Source organism: Dendropsophus ebraccatus, chromosome 1 (genome assembly GCF_027789765.1).
Source record: "Dendropsophus ebraccatus isolate aDenEbr1 chromosome 1, aDenEbr1.pat, whole genome shotgun sequence".
Classification (NCBI taxonomy): Eukaryota; Metazoa; Chordata; class Amphibia; order Anura; family Hylidae; genus Dendropsophus; species Dendropsophus ebraccatus.
The window spans coordinates 39,459,903-39,475,495 of record NC_091454.1 but is presented as its reverse complement, the minus strand read 5'-3'; the positions used below and the strand labels follow the sequence as shown (position 1 = coordinate 39,475,495).

Sequence of the window (15,593 nt, the reverse complement as noted above, 5' to 3'; positions counted from 1 at the left end):
TCGCTCGCCTAAGTTCCCCCCCGGGCCGGAGGGTAGTGGGTGGAGACTTCAATATCCCTTTCTCGGAGCTAGTGGATAGGCACTCTGTGGATGGCTGACCCCCCGCGGCAGAGCAGGCCAAACTGTCTAGGGATTTACACAAATTGATCCATGCCCACCAGTTATACGATTTGTGGAGGATTGGCCATCCAACAAAGAAGACTTATACTTTTTAATCCCACCCACACAAGATGCATTCTAGACTAGACTATTGTTTTGGCAACCTCCCCACGGTGCGTCTCCTCAAACAGAACCAGATAGGCCCCATTTCTTGGTCCGACCATGGCCCTGTTTGTATCACCCTAAATAGCCTCCTCTCCCCGACCCGCCACTGCCATTGGCATCTAAACGAGTCACTTCTTAAAAACCAGGTTTCTAGGGATTCCCTTAAAACCTGTATCTCTACGTATTTCTTGGAAAATGAGGGTTCTGTCACGTTGCAGTCTATTCTATGGGAGGCCCACAAGGCCATTGTCAGAGGTCACTGCATTGCAATGAGCTCTTGACAAAAGAAGGATTCTCAGGCGGCTCTGAAGCTAAAGCTTGCTAAAAAAGCTTTGAGTGACCTAGAGGCTGCCTTACAAGCCCGCCGGTCCTTGGGGACTCTGAGGAGACTGGTTGCAGCAAGGGCCCATCTTAAAGATTTATCCTTTCAAAAGGTTGCTTTTGTATTCTAAGCAGCACTTTTACGAGAAAGGTAACAAGGCCCATTCCCTGTTAGGCCGCATGCTGGAGCATCGTTCAGCTGCCCAGTCCCCTTGGGCTCTCCGAGACACAGTGTCCTCAAGTACCACCCAAATGACATTTCCTCCATTTTTGTTAAATACTACTCTAAGCTGTACTCCTTAAATTCTGCTGACCCCGAGGCTCGAAGGTCCCGTATGCAGGACTTCCTGAGGGATTGCAAACTTCCTACTCTCTCTCAGGAGGCTCTTAATGCACTGAATTCCCCTATAACTGGAGAGGAATTTGCGGAAATGCTCAAGTCTTTAACCTCGGGTCGGGCCCCGGGGCCAGATGGCTTTACATATCTTTACTACAAGACTTTCGCGGACTTTCTCCTAGACTGGTCTCCTTATTTAACTCCTTCCTACAGGGATCCCCAATCCCACCGTCCATGTCGCACTCCTACATCACCCTTATACCCAAACCTGATAGGGACCACCAGGATTGCGCTAACTATAGGCCCATTGCTCTTCAGAACGCAGATTTAAAATTCTTGGGCCCAATGCAATTTACGCTACATATCTGGTCCTCATGTGCCCCTAAATTTGGACTATGCTTCTATATCTCTCCTCTCAACTCTTTCCTGCTACACCCTCTCTTTGACCCTGGTCGTGAGTCCATTGATAATTTGCCCCATTAAAACATAGGCCCAAATGGTTCCACAGAAAGTTACGTCATCTGTCTTATGGAATACAAGGCATGGGTGCCAGTGAGCCGTCTGCATTGCTCCCATCAATTTCATGAAAATTGCATAGCACCCTGGGTGCTGGAGAATCAGGTTTGCCCCCTGTGCCACCCGGAGCTGATGTTATACTAATCCCCTCGGAGGAAACAGACGGGGTAAGTAGAATTTCATAATATATTCCAGAAATACTGTGATACTGTATAACCTATGGGGATCAATGACATTATGTTGAATGCTATTTGATACTGGTATTAGAGGCTTACAGAGCTCAGAGGGAGAGGTTGATATGGAAAGCTTACCTACTGCTGGGTATTGGGGGATACTGTGTGCCAAGAAGTCTCCCAGCTCATGGGGACATGGTATAATAATACTGTGCCACGTAGCGGTAGATACCTCAGTATAGGGTAGATAAGTCATTATTATAATGGTCATTGATAGAAGATTGATAGAAGATTTTTTTTCCATATGGTTCAAAGTTGAGTAAATACATTGGGGGAGATTTATTTTTTTTAAGTAAGAAAACATTTTATAAGTCAGGTTGATTTAACAAACAAACAAATTATGAGCTAGACTAATAATACACTTACAAAATAAAACAGGCTGATTAAATGAAACATTATTGTTACAGGTTATGGAAGCTCTCATGGATGTTGGTTGTACTTTCTTACGTCTTTTTAAGGCTGTTTAATTATTTATTGTGCGATCCACAGCTTCAATCCTTTCCCGTCATTTGGTGAAGAATAAAAATGGCATCTAGTGACCTGCACTGTTTAGCGTTAGATGCTTCAGTATTGGGTAGATTAGTCGGTATTATAATGATCATTGATAGAAACAGTACATCAGGGCTGAAGATTTTTCCATTTGGTTAAAAGTTGAGTGAAGACATTAACTTTAATGAAGAGATTGAGAAATTCTTCCCAGAGAGGTAAGTGATCCTTACATGACACCAAAAAGCTTGGGGGCAAAGATATTTGCTTCCATCTTCTGCAGCTGCCATAAAGCCTCCTAGCTAAATATCCAGATTTCTTATTTTATGATAAAAGATGATGCCATTTTATAGACACTAGTAATCTCAAAATTTACCACAGAGTTTAGAATTATAACCTAAAATTTATTAGCAATAGGAAATAGAAGACTCTGCCCCTGTAGAGCTAAAAGAGTGGCTCCAAAGCTCCCCTAGGGAGGTGCTGCTCCTTGCAACAGAGGCCATCCTGCCTGACACAGACCATATACAGAGAGGAGAAGAATGGGCCCCACAGGAGAGGGGGTGCCATCTATGGAAAATGGAGAAACCGCTGAAAGTCTCCAGAATGCCCCTGGCCCTGTACGCATTATTAGAAGGACACGTCGGTATATGCTCATGCTACAGCAGGCCATTGATAATTTGCCCCATTATAACATAGGCCCAAATGGTTCCACAGAAAGTTACGTCATGTGCCTTATGGAATACGAGGCTGGGTGCCAGTGAGCCGTCTGCATTGCTCCCATCAATTTCACGAAACTTGCATAGGACCCTGGCTGCTGGAGAATCAGGTTTGCCCCCTGTGCCGCCAGGAGCTGATGTTATACTAATTAACGAGGAGGAAACAGACGGGGTAAGTAGAATTTCATAATATATTCCAGAAATACTGTGATACTGTATAACCTATAGGTGATCAATGACATTATGTTGAATGCTATTTGATACTGGTATTAGAGGCTTACAGAGCTCAGAGGGAGAGGTTGATATGGAAAGCTTACCTACTGCTGGGTATTGGGGGATAGTGTGTGCCAAGAAGTCTCCCAGCTCATGGGGACATGGTATAATAATACTGTGCCACGTAGCGGTAGATACCTCAGTATAGGGTAGATAAGTCATTATTATAATGGTCATTGATAGAAACTAAACATCAGGGCTGAAGATTTTTTTCCATATGGTTCAAAGTTGAGTGAAGACATTGGGGGAGATTTTTTTTTAAAGTAATAAAACATTTTATAAGTCAGGTTGATTTAACAAACAAACATTTTTGATAGCAAGAAACAAATTATGAGCTAGACTAATAATACACTTACAAAATAAAACAGGCTGATTAAATGAAACATTATTGTTACAGGTTATGGAAGCTCTCATGGATGTAGGTTGTACTTTCTTACGTCTTTTTAAGGCTGTTTAATTATTTATTGTGCGATCCACGGCTTCAATCCTTTCCCGTCGCTTGGTGAAGAATAAAAATGGCATCTAGTGACCTGCACTGTTTAGCGTTAGATGCCTCAGTATTTGGTAGATAAGTCGGTATTATAATGATCATTGATAGAAACAGTACATCAGGGCTGAAGATTTTTCCATTTGGTTAAAAGTTTAGTTAAGACATTAACTTTAATGGAGAGATTGAGAAATTCTTCCCAGAGAGGTAAGTGATCCTTACATGACACCAAAAAGCTTGAGGGCAAAGATGGCATGACGATCCATGGCTTCAATCGATCCATGGCTTCAATCCTTTGCCGTTCATTGGTACAGAATTCATTCATTTTTACAGTCTGTGCTTGCCAAAAACTCAAGGTCTCTTTCTCGAACGCTTTTTTACAGCCCAGGTTTCTGCATCTAGACTATGTAATTCTTTAGCTACTACTGTGTGAAAATGATCTAAATTTTGAAAATTGCTCTGTTGTATCTGAGTCATTAAATTAGTAAGGTGCAGATGGGAGTCCTTCAGCAATTTATGAGCCCGAGCTTTCATCTTTTTATACCGTGTCATCATTTTCTTTTTAAGGCCTTCTGTAAAATGTTCAAAAGATGAAATGAAGCTGCCCTCTGTAATGTCTGATTCATGAGAATCCAAATTAAAGGCATCATCTTCCACTTGGGCTGAAGTTCTGACAGAACTGAAAAGTTTACATGGTCTTAAAGAACTGCCTTCGTCTCCTTCACTATTTGATCGCTTACTTTTCTTTTTTTATAACTAAAGATACAGACCAATCGGGTCTGTGCAGCTTTCAACATCCTTTTAGTCCTAATCAGGTCACGGGAGGGCATTTCTTGTAAAGCTTCTACAGTGTCCTCATCAATCGGTTTTGTATAGTTTTCTGTGTCCATTCTGCTGGTGATGTCTGTGTGTGGTGACTTATCAGGGGAGGAAATTTCTTGTAAAGGATCCATGGTGTCTTCATCCAATTTTCCAATGGTTCAAAGTTGAGTGAAGACATTGACTTTAATGGAGAGATTGAGAAATTTTTCCCAGAGAGGTAAGTGATCCTTGCATGACACCAAAAAGCTTGAGGGCAAAGATATTTGCTTCCATCTCCTGTAGTTGCAATAGAGCTTTCTAGCTAAATGTCCAGATTTCTTATTTCAAGATGTAAGATGATGCATTTTCATCGCCATTTGTAATCTCAATATTTTGTTTAGAATTATAACATATATAATTTATTAGCAATAGGAAATAGAAGACGGGGGCGTGGTTTGGAGCGCTGCATGGAGAGACGCTTCTGATCACCTTTCCGTCACTGGCCTGAGCTAATCAGAGGACATCGGCTATGGCGAGCAGCCAAAAAAAAAAAAAAAAAACGAGAAGAAAAAAAAGACGCTGGGGAACATCCAGAGACCATCTGTGAGAGAAACCACTCAGCAAAAGAGGGGTACGGAGGGAAAGAACAGCTGCGGGTCTGATCATTATCAGGCCGCGGCCATCTTGGAGGACGCTGCCGGCACAGCCGAAACCGGAAGTAACCCGTTCTCGGCTCTCGGAGCTGAGATGAAGACAGCGACTGTAAGTGGGGACATCCCCGGACCACGATCTTCCCCAGACACCCCTTGGGCAACCTCTGAGCCCCCCGCTTCACGGGCAAACACTGGCAGAATCCCGACACCTCCGGCGGCCATCTTGGATTGGGCACAGAACGGCCTCAGCACAGGAGAAGCCACAACAGCCCCTGCAGCACCTGTCACTTCTCTTCACAACAGAGACAAATGGCCACAGTAAAGGGGGACATGTAATAACCCTCACCCATAACCATACCACTAAACACTCTAACGGCATATCCATAAACAGTGCTGATGAGTACATAACACAGCAAGACCATAGTAGTCAGAGATCATCTTCCCCATCCAGAATACCCTAACAAAAAAGTCTATCACAAGAGTCTGAGGACTCAGAGGACTACACCACTGTAAATGATTCTGACCATGATGCCTCCAAACAAAAAGAAATTACTCCAAACGCCCAGAAAGCGTAACATGAATGTTCCCCCTGATTCCAATGATATGGACTCATCAGAGGACTCATCCTCCTCATCTACTCATTCAGTGGTACATAGACCAGCCACTTCTGATCAGGCGCAAACGAAATCCAACATTAATGCACTCAACGCGCTTCAGGGACACCCCGAATTGCAAGCGCTGCTTTCACTGATCCCGACTAAGCAAGACATTAATAACTTAGCAACAGAATTAAAATCACTCTGGAAGAAAGATCTTATCCAGGTTCAAAACAAATTTGCTGCGGTTGGGAAAAAAACAGACATTATGGAGAAAATCCAAATAAAACATGACTCACAAAGTCTCATATACACGACACAATCCCTCCAAGTTTCACAAAAGATGTTAACATTGAGACTCGATGACATTGAAAACAGAAACAGGAGGAATAACATTAGATTTAGAGGCCTCCCCGAGGATGTAAAAACCAACAAGTTACATGGAGTACTTTCCTCGATTTTCAACACCATTTTTGATAGACCCACATAGAACTGGATATAGCACACAGGAAGTTAAAGCCAAAAGGGAGGGACCCGAAACGCCCTAGGGATATAATTTGCAAGTGCATGATTACCCTTTAAAGCGACTCTGTACCCACAATCTGACCCCCCCAAACCACTTGTACCATCAGATAGCTGCTTTTAAACGAAGATCTGTCCTGGGGTCCGTTCGACAGAGGATGCAGTTATTGTCATGAAAACAACTTTTAATCCGGCAGCGCTGTGTCCAACGGCCGGGGCTTACATTTGTATATGCATTCTTAATATAGGTTCTACATTTTATTATATCTGTCATGACCTAAACTGAGACTATATGTCCTTGTTATAGTTTCTTGGACTCCCCGAGACATCTCCTACAATTCCCTGTGATCACTCGACCACTCAAGAAAAGAGTCTCTTGTGGAGTAAGTACTCATATTAACTGAAATGACAGACCTAACAATAGGCACACTAAACGTAAACGGTTTCAACACACCCGAGAAAAGATCCAATATACTATAACCGCTTCATAAAAAAGGCCAAAATTCTTCTTCTCCAAGAAACACTTTAAAACTAGCAAAAACCCTGACTTATCCAAAAATAAATATTACCCTGTCTGGGTTCACGCCACATCCACAGAGAAAAAAATCAAGGGGGTCTCCATCGGCTTTCATAAATCGCTACCGGTCAAACAATTAGATGGTAATATTGACCCTGATAGCAGATTTATCTTTCTTAATTGCTCCATAGCAGAGGAAACCCTCACTCTTGCCAATATATACGCTCCCAATCATGATCAGATACCTTTTATCAATAATACACTCCGGGAACTTCATGATATCGCAAAGGGCCATATAATAATAGGGGGAGATCTCAACACACCACTAAACCCCTTACTAGACACCTCCTCAGGTAAGACTAAGATCCCTAAAAGACCTCAAATTATTCGATACATGGAGAATTCTGAACCCTACTACGAAGGACTCTTCATATTTTTCTACGCCCACTAATTCTTATAGCAGAATTGATTTCATTGTTTTCATTACACAATCTGCCACCCACAGTAATCACGTCATTGGCCCAATATATACCAAACACATATATACAGCAAATATACAAATATACACCAAATATACACCAAACTACCCGTGATTTCAGAAGAAAATAAATCGCACTCACGTTCTCACTCCAGGAAATACAGGAGGTTATTAAAAATTTACCATGATAAATTTTTCAAACAATTTTCTGAATATATCACTCCTTTCTTAGCAGATTCCTTCAACTCCCTCTCGGACAAACAGTCATTCTCCCCAGCATTTCTTGAAGCTTTTATAATAATAGACCTATTTCTCTATAAAATACTGATACCAAAATCTTTGCCAAACTAATTGCGAATCGCCTATGTCCACTCCTTGAATCTCCTGTCCACCCTGATCAAGTTGGCTTCACTCCAAATAGAGAGGCAAAAGATAATACGCTCAGAACGTTTGCTCTGGCCAACCATGTGAGCAATTTACGATCAAAAGCTGTATTCTTGGCATTAGACGCCGAAAAGGCGTTTGACTGGGTGGACCAGAGATTCATGGAAGCCACTCTTTAACAAGTGGGTCTAGGCCCAAATTTAATAACTAAAATATTGGCCCTATATAACTCCCCCACCGCAAAGATCAAAGTGAATGGCTCTCTGTCCGAATAACTGGCCATTAGGAACGGGACGAGACAGGGCTGCCCTTTGACGCCACTGCTCTACGTTCTTTGCATTGAGCATTTATTAGGGGCAATTAGGAACAACCCAGATATCACAGGTGTACAGGTAGGTGAACCCCATCATTTGTGTTCAGTGTACGCAGATGATCTTTTGCTATTTCTGACCAAACCCCACATCTCCCTTCCCTCCCTACTGGCTACTATAAAGGAGTTTGCTTATTTTTCCAACTATAAGCTCAATTTAAATAAATGCGAAGCTTTATGCATTGGAATACCAGAAAAAGAAAGGACCATCCTGAAGGGGAACTTCCCATTCAATTGGAACGATAAAACCATTAATTACTTAGGTACACATATAGCTATCTCCCAAAAAGAAATTATAGAAGCAAACTTTACCCCCCTCCTTAACAGGATCAAAGTGGACTTGCAAACTTGGGGAAGAAAGGAGTTTTCTTGGGTAGGAAGGATCAATATACTAAAAATGAATACTCTACCCAGACTGCTATACCTTTTCTAAGCAGTCCCAGCAGTACTTAATAGAACCTACTTGTCCAGATTAAGCTCCATTCTCCATTCTCTCAAGTTTGTATGGGCAAATAAACCTCCTCGAGTAAAGGAGTAAAGTCCAAGACTCTCATCAGACCTAAACTAAAAGGAGGCCTAGCCCTCCTGAGTTGCAGGCATTACTATTACGCAGCAATTTTTAACAGAGTAATAGAATGCTTTTAACAAAGGGCAAACAAACAATGGATAGGTCTAGAATCATTTATTACCAATTTTAATACCTCAGCCATTCTATGGACCCCAAAAGAATTTCTAAACAATCATCTATCCCTTACGCTCTCCCTAATCAGCGCAACAATAGTATCTCTGGTAAATTCACCCTTAATGGAAATTAAAAATATGTTTCGTGCCGACGGCCCTCTTACTCCAATTTGAAGAAACCCCAGATTTTTAGCAGCATTACATAAAAAACATTTCCTTAGAATGCCCATGGACGAGGAGATAACCTTCCATAGGTTGATGAATTCGGATGGACTCTTGCCACTTGAAGAGCTTCCTGGATTCAAAGATAGCTTCATACCACAGTCCATCGCGGAAACTAATCAATACGCTCAATTACAGGCCTTCATTAATAGACAAGGTAACAATCTTCAGCTTAAAAGGAAACTGCTACCTTTCGAAAAGCTTTGTGCCTTAAACTCCTCCACCCCCAAGACAGTCTCAACATTATATAACCTGCTCAGCACAAACTCAGAAGATTCTCAACCTGACTTCATTAAGAGCTGGGAGCAGGAATTAAAAGTTTCTTTCTCAGATGTTGAAAGCCAGACAGCATTTCATCTTACACATAAAACATCAATATCTTGCAACATACAAGAAAGTACTACAAGGTACTATCTAAATGGTACTTAGTACCTTCAAAACTGAAAGTGATGTATCCCAATATCAAAGACTGCTGTTGGAGATGTGAGGAAGAAAGAAGCACAATGCTTCACATATGGTGGAGCTGTCCACGCGTCCAACGAGGAAATAGAAATCCTCTTCATCCCCATCCATCACAGATTGGGTCAAAGAAGTAGACCTATACCATAGATTCGAAGAGCTAATATCAGATAACAATGATAACATAACGTTCTATACTCGCTGGTTAAAATGGGTCGAATTGAGATATAAGAATCTATTGGGAGACTCCTCTACTTAATTTCCCACACAATTGTCAAATCAGGACCTTTCTCGGACACTTAGACTCTTCTGTTTTACTATTAACATGGTTAATCACACGTCTTATTGCACTGGAGAGACATATAAAATGGATCTGAGCTGAGAAGATGCCTCTGCGACGACAAGTGCCCATTGCCAGGTATGCCAATTTGTTATTTCTTAAAACTCACTTCGCTATATAACTACAATCAAAAGAAGCAACTCATCCACAAGATCTCCTTACCTCATACAAAATAATTATTACACCTACCATCCCTACCCCATACCCCTTCCTCCAACCCCTCCCTCATACCCTTCCTCTCATTTCTCTCTTTCCTTATGTACTTTCTTTACTATAACTCAATAAAATTATATAGTTTGTTAAACTCAACAGAGATGTAAGGAAAAGCTATGTCATAGCTTCTCTAAACTGGCTATTTATCTACCACACAAATATTTGTAAACTACTCTTGTAATACTATTGTATACCAATGCTTATACAAAACTTATCGAAAAATTCTTTTTGTTTCAATAAAAATTAAATTAGTAAGGAAATAGAAGACTCTGCCATAGTAGAGCTAAGACAGTGGCTCCGGAGCTCCCCCAGGGAGGTGCCGCTCCTTTACCCAGAGGTCATCCTGCCAGACCCGGACTATATACAGAGAGGAGAAGGGTGAGCCCCGCAGGAGAGGGGCGGCCATCTATGGAAAATGTAGAAACCGCTGAATGTTTTCAGAATGCCCCCGGTCCTCTACGGCAGTGCTTCTCAAACTGTGAGGCGGGCCTCACCAGTGAGGCGCCCCCTAGTTGTTGGTGAGGCCCAGCTGGGGAACCAGTTTTCACAAAAGTAACTATGATCTGCACAGTCCTTTTACTGTTTGCAAAAATCTTCATTTTAGCAACATTATTAATTCATTTCATACTAGCTTTATTAGTATATAGAGCTTGGGAGATGGTTGAAAGGTAGCCCTGGCATTACTTTCAGCTTTTAAATGGACTTTCACCACAGATAGTGAGGCCCAGGCACCCTCTTGGTCAGTCTAGTGAGGCCCCGGCATTGCCTTGGTCTGTTTGGTGAGGCTCCAGTAGAAAAAGTTTGAGAAGAACTGCTCTACGGGGTTCTAGAAGGACCGGGCGGTAGATGTGCATGTTAAAGCAGGCCATTGATAAATTGCACCACTACAACAGAGGCCCAAATGGTTCCATAGAAAGTTGTGTCATCTTCCTTATGGAATACGAGGCATGGGTGCCAGTGAGCTTGTCATGTCCCAGGACTTGGTTTCATTCACTGACATGTGTCTATGTTATATTGCATTGCCTGTTTAAGTTTGACCCTCCTGTCTTCCTGTACCCTAGCTGTAGTGTGTCAGCTCCTTCCTTCTCCCTCATCTTGTCATCCATTTTAGCCTAATGTTCTGTGCAAGTTAACTGTATCCTGCTGTTGACCCTGGTCATTTATATTCTTTTCACACCATTGTAACCAGCATTTCTACAAGATTCCTACCTGGAATAAACCTGGAATCGTTCTACAATGCCAGCTGCAAGGAGTTTAGCTATCTGATAATATATGGTCCGGAGTAAGTAAACAGAATACAGATACAGGGAGTATCTCCTACACCCCACACTTACTGCCAGGTCATTGAGTAAGAAAAGAGCTGTTTTCCCTGCTCCCATATATACCATGACATCTGTATACGATCGTGGCTGCTGGAGAATACAGTTTGCCCCCTGTGCTGTCAGGAGCTGATGTTATACTAATCAACGAGGAGGAAACAGACGGGTTAAGTAGAATTTCATATTATATCCTAAAAATACAGTGATACTGTATAACCTATAGGTGATCAATGACATTATGTTGAATGCTATTTGATACTGGTATTTGAGGCTTGCAGAGCTCAGAGGGAGAGGTTTATATGGAATGCTGTGGTATTTAGCAGTAGATGCCTCAGTATTGGGTAGATAAGTCATTATTATAATGGTCATTGTACATCGGTGCTGAAGATTTTTCCATATGGTTAAAAGTTGAGTAAAGACGTTGATTTTTAAGGAGAGATTGAGAAATTCTTCCCAGAGAGGCAAGTGAACCTTACATAAGACCAAGAAGCTCGTGGCCAAAGATATTTGCTTCCATCTTCTGTAGCTGCCATAAAGTCTGCTAGCTAAATGTCCAGATATCTTATTTCAAAGATTCAAGATTGTTCCACATTTTGGGGCTTTTCTGTGTCATCAGAACTTTCTGGAGATAATGGAAGCATTTTAAGTTTTTGCTTTTTACGGCTATAGCCTGCAGAATTTGCTGAGGATTTTCTTGGATGTTCCTGGCCCCACTCCACTTCACTTCCACTAGAAATGTAGCCTTTAAAGTCATCCTTTTTGGTATCAGTTTTCTGGGAAGACAGACTTCCTGGCCTTGTTGTGTTTGTATTAGTCTTCCTGTGGGATGAAGACTTTTTCATGACAGACACCTCCAAATTAGAAGCAGACTCTTCTGATGAATTTCCAAATGTGTAAACATCGATAGATCTTTTTTCCGCAGATTGCTGCTTTGGTGTCGTGCTCTTTGTTTCCGTAGTGGGTGTTGAAATCTTGCCTGAATTTTCAGAAAGGTTGTTGCTGCCAGGATACTCTAGAAGCCTAGGAGCATCAAGGGGAAATTGGGGGAACATCTATCCATCATTGCTGTCTTTGTCAAAATATTCTGCCACTAGCAATTTAGCTTGTTGCTTGCTTAACCTGGGCGTTCTCTGCTGTGATCCTGTTAATAAAGACTGATCCATGCCATTAGCTGACTGGGCCCCATTCTGTTGGCCACCATTTTTTTTCGCATCACTTGTTCCAGTGGAAGATGCCGCATCTGCTTGAATTGATCTCTCACTGTTTCCTTGCATTTGAAGATCTTCTCCATATGTTTTAGCTGTAGCATTCTGAATGTCATGCTTAAGTTCAAACTGTATCTTGATGTATTTTACTGCCATGTTATTGATCGATAGAGGGATCTGAGGTGTATGGTTAAGAGTTTCTGTCCATTGCATTCTTCCAAACTGTAGAAAAAGAAAGACAGCGCCTGGCGCACATAGCGTAATGCTGCAGCAGATTGTGTAGTAAAGTAGCTAAGATTCGGTGTTGCTCACCTTTTGCGGCCGCGCTACGAGCAAGACACCGCCTGAAGCTTAATTTTTACAACTCTTTGCCCGCTGCCCGTCCGGAGGTCCGAAGAATTCGGTGGAGAAAATAGAGCAAAATCTCACTCATCTGAGGCACGATGGGTGATGTCTCCGGAGTTCAGACGCAGAGCGGCTTTGCCATGGGTAGTAGTCCGATGGATGGAAGGAGTCGTAGTGTAAAAATTATATACACCTTTATTGGAATGACGTAAAAAACAATAAGTTTCGAGGCCGAACCTCTTCATCAGATCATTACAAACATGTATGCATGTCAGATATTTATGTCAGAGGGTGTGGGAAATTCCAATCTGGGTGTTCCCACACCTTCTGACATAAATATCTGACATGCATACTTGTTTGTAATGATCTGATGAAGAGGTTCGGCCTCGAAACGTATTGTTTTTGACGTCATTCCAATAAAGATGTATATAATTTTTACACTACGACTCCTTCCATCCATCGGACTACTACCCATGGCAAAGCCGCTCTGCGCCTGAACTCCGGAGACATCACACATCGTGCCTCAGATGAGTGAGATTTTGCTCTATATTCTTCCAAACTGCATCCACTTTAGACATTCTTTCTGCATTCTGACAACATCCCAAAGAGGACCCTTGCTATTTTGCATGTAGAATGAGACATTTTGGCTGCCAACATTAAAATCAATCCAAAAACATTCAAGTTTTTCATGCTCAGGTTTTCTCAGCACACCCACATCTGTTGATACACTAATGCATTGGGAAGGTGTGGACCCTTTTTGTGTCTGTTAACCGGGAATTAAGAGAGTTTAAAAATCTTCGGCAATCCGTTTCAAAATCCTTATCATTTATTTCTTTGAAGGCTTGGGCGAAGGAGTCTTCAAACCACTTTTGAACACAATTCTCTCATCTTTCTGGTTGTCAATCTGCAGAGGGATTCAGTAACGGCAAGCTGGATCTCATAGTCTCCAACTTCCAACAGTTTTCTTGCCAAGCCTTGCATTAAAGTACACATGTCCTCAGAGGATTTAAGTTTTTTCTTTTCTTCCCTTGAGATGTAATCAAGTATGAAGTTGAAAGTCTTTAGTGCCTCCAGTCTAACAGAATAAGGAGGCCACTCATCCAGAATGATGAAACCCAGAGTATACAAGAAGGTCTCCGGCAACTGTTTTACTCCATCCCCAGGGTTACATTTACTGATTACCAGTGTTGTGTCATAAAAGTCTTCTACAAGTGCTGATATTCTTGTGGTCACTGCAAATCTTCAGAAACTCCAGGGTTCTTTCAAACCACAAGACCATCTTAGAAACCACTCCCTGCTCAATCAATGATCAGCAACCTTCCTGATACTCACTTTTGCAGAAGAGCTGAATGCATTTCAGTAATAAAAATACATGTTGGAATTCATTTCAATGTAATTACTTATTTATTATTCTGTCCAGCTGGTTTACCCTTCCTGTATCTCTGTGATAAACATACTACCTTATCCTCAAATAATTCACTAATTTTCTGAAATCCTTGGCCCTTAGAAGCCTCAGTGAAAAGCGTTTCCAGATAATATTCAGATGGAATGGGTATTTTTTCTCCAGGATTCAACTTGTCCTCCTCACTCATCTCAGCGACCTACATTGGGGGAGATTTATTAAAGGGTGTAAATATACCGCTGGTGTAAACTGCTCACAGAAACCAATCACAGCTCAGCTTTCAGCTCTGGTAGAATAACAAAAAAGAGCTGTGATTGGTTGCTGTGGGCAGTTTACACCAGGTGTATATTTACACTGTTTCATTGCCATTTGTACCCTCAATATTTTGCTTAAAATTATAACATATAATTTATTAGCAATAGGAAATAGAAGACTATACAGCTGTAGAGCTAGAAGAGCGGCTCCAGAGCTCCCCAGGGAGTTGCTGCTCCTTGAACCAGAGGCCGTCCTGCCAAACCTTGACCATATACAGAGAGGAGAAGGGCGAGCCCCGCAGGAGAAGGGCGGCCATCTATGGAAAATGGAGAAACCGCTTTCCAGAATGCCCTCGGTCCTGTACGGGTTATTAGAAGGACCCGGCGGTATATGCTCATTCAACAGCATGCCATTGATAATTTGTTTCATTACAACATAGGCCTAAATGGTTCGAAAGAAAGTTGGGGCATGAGTGCCAGTGATCCGTCTTCCCTGCTCCCATCAATTTCATGAAACCTGCATACGACCGTGGCTGCTGGAGAATCCAGTTTGCCCCTGTGCTGCCAGGTTCTGATGTTATCCTAATCAACAAGGAGGAAACAGACGGGTTAATTAGAATCTCATATTATATCCTAGAAATACTGTGATACTACATAACCTGTAGGGGATCAATGACATTATGTTGACTGTGCTTTTCAACAGGCCTTTGCACATTAAACTTCCGGACATCCCAGTAGCTTCTGTTCAGACTCCATTGGTTCTCAATGATTCCACTGCTAAAGAAAGAATGAAGAGATATGTGGATAAGGGCAGTCATCGCAGCAAAAAGCTGGAAGTGGGAGATTGGGTTCTTGTTAAAAGGCTGAGACCCAGCAACAATTTCTCATCCCCATATCATCCAGAACACTTCCATGTCACGCAAGTAAAAAGGTACCATGGTTACTGCTTAACACCAGGACCATCAAGTCACTAGAAATGTGTCCCATTTTAAAAAGCTTTGAGGGGGGGGGGCGTGTTTAGCCACTGGAGCGGATGGACGCATAGAGACTCCGTCCTCATCAGCTCACAGATAAGAGACAGTGACAGCACAACATGTCAAAACCAGACAGTCTGTCGGCTAAGTGCGCCGAGAACCGACAGAGATATCCAGAAGTGGGAAGGTAGACCATAAACCCGTTAAAAAGCGGGAATCCAAGAG

The 15,593-nt window shown here is 42.1% G+C and overlaps 1 pseudogene; it reads right to left on the bottom strand.

Annotated features, from left to right (window-relative positions):
• Positions 1-3,754: 3,754 nt before the first annotated feature.
• LOC138782111 (synaptonemal complex protein 2-like) lies at positions 3,755-14,017 on the bottom strand (annotated as a pseudogene).
• Between the last annotated feature and the right edge of the window lie 1,576 nt (positions 14,018-15,593).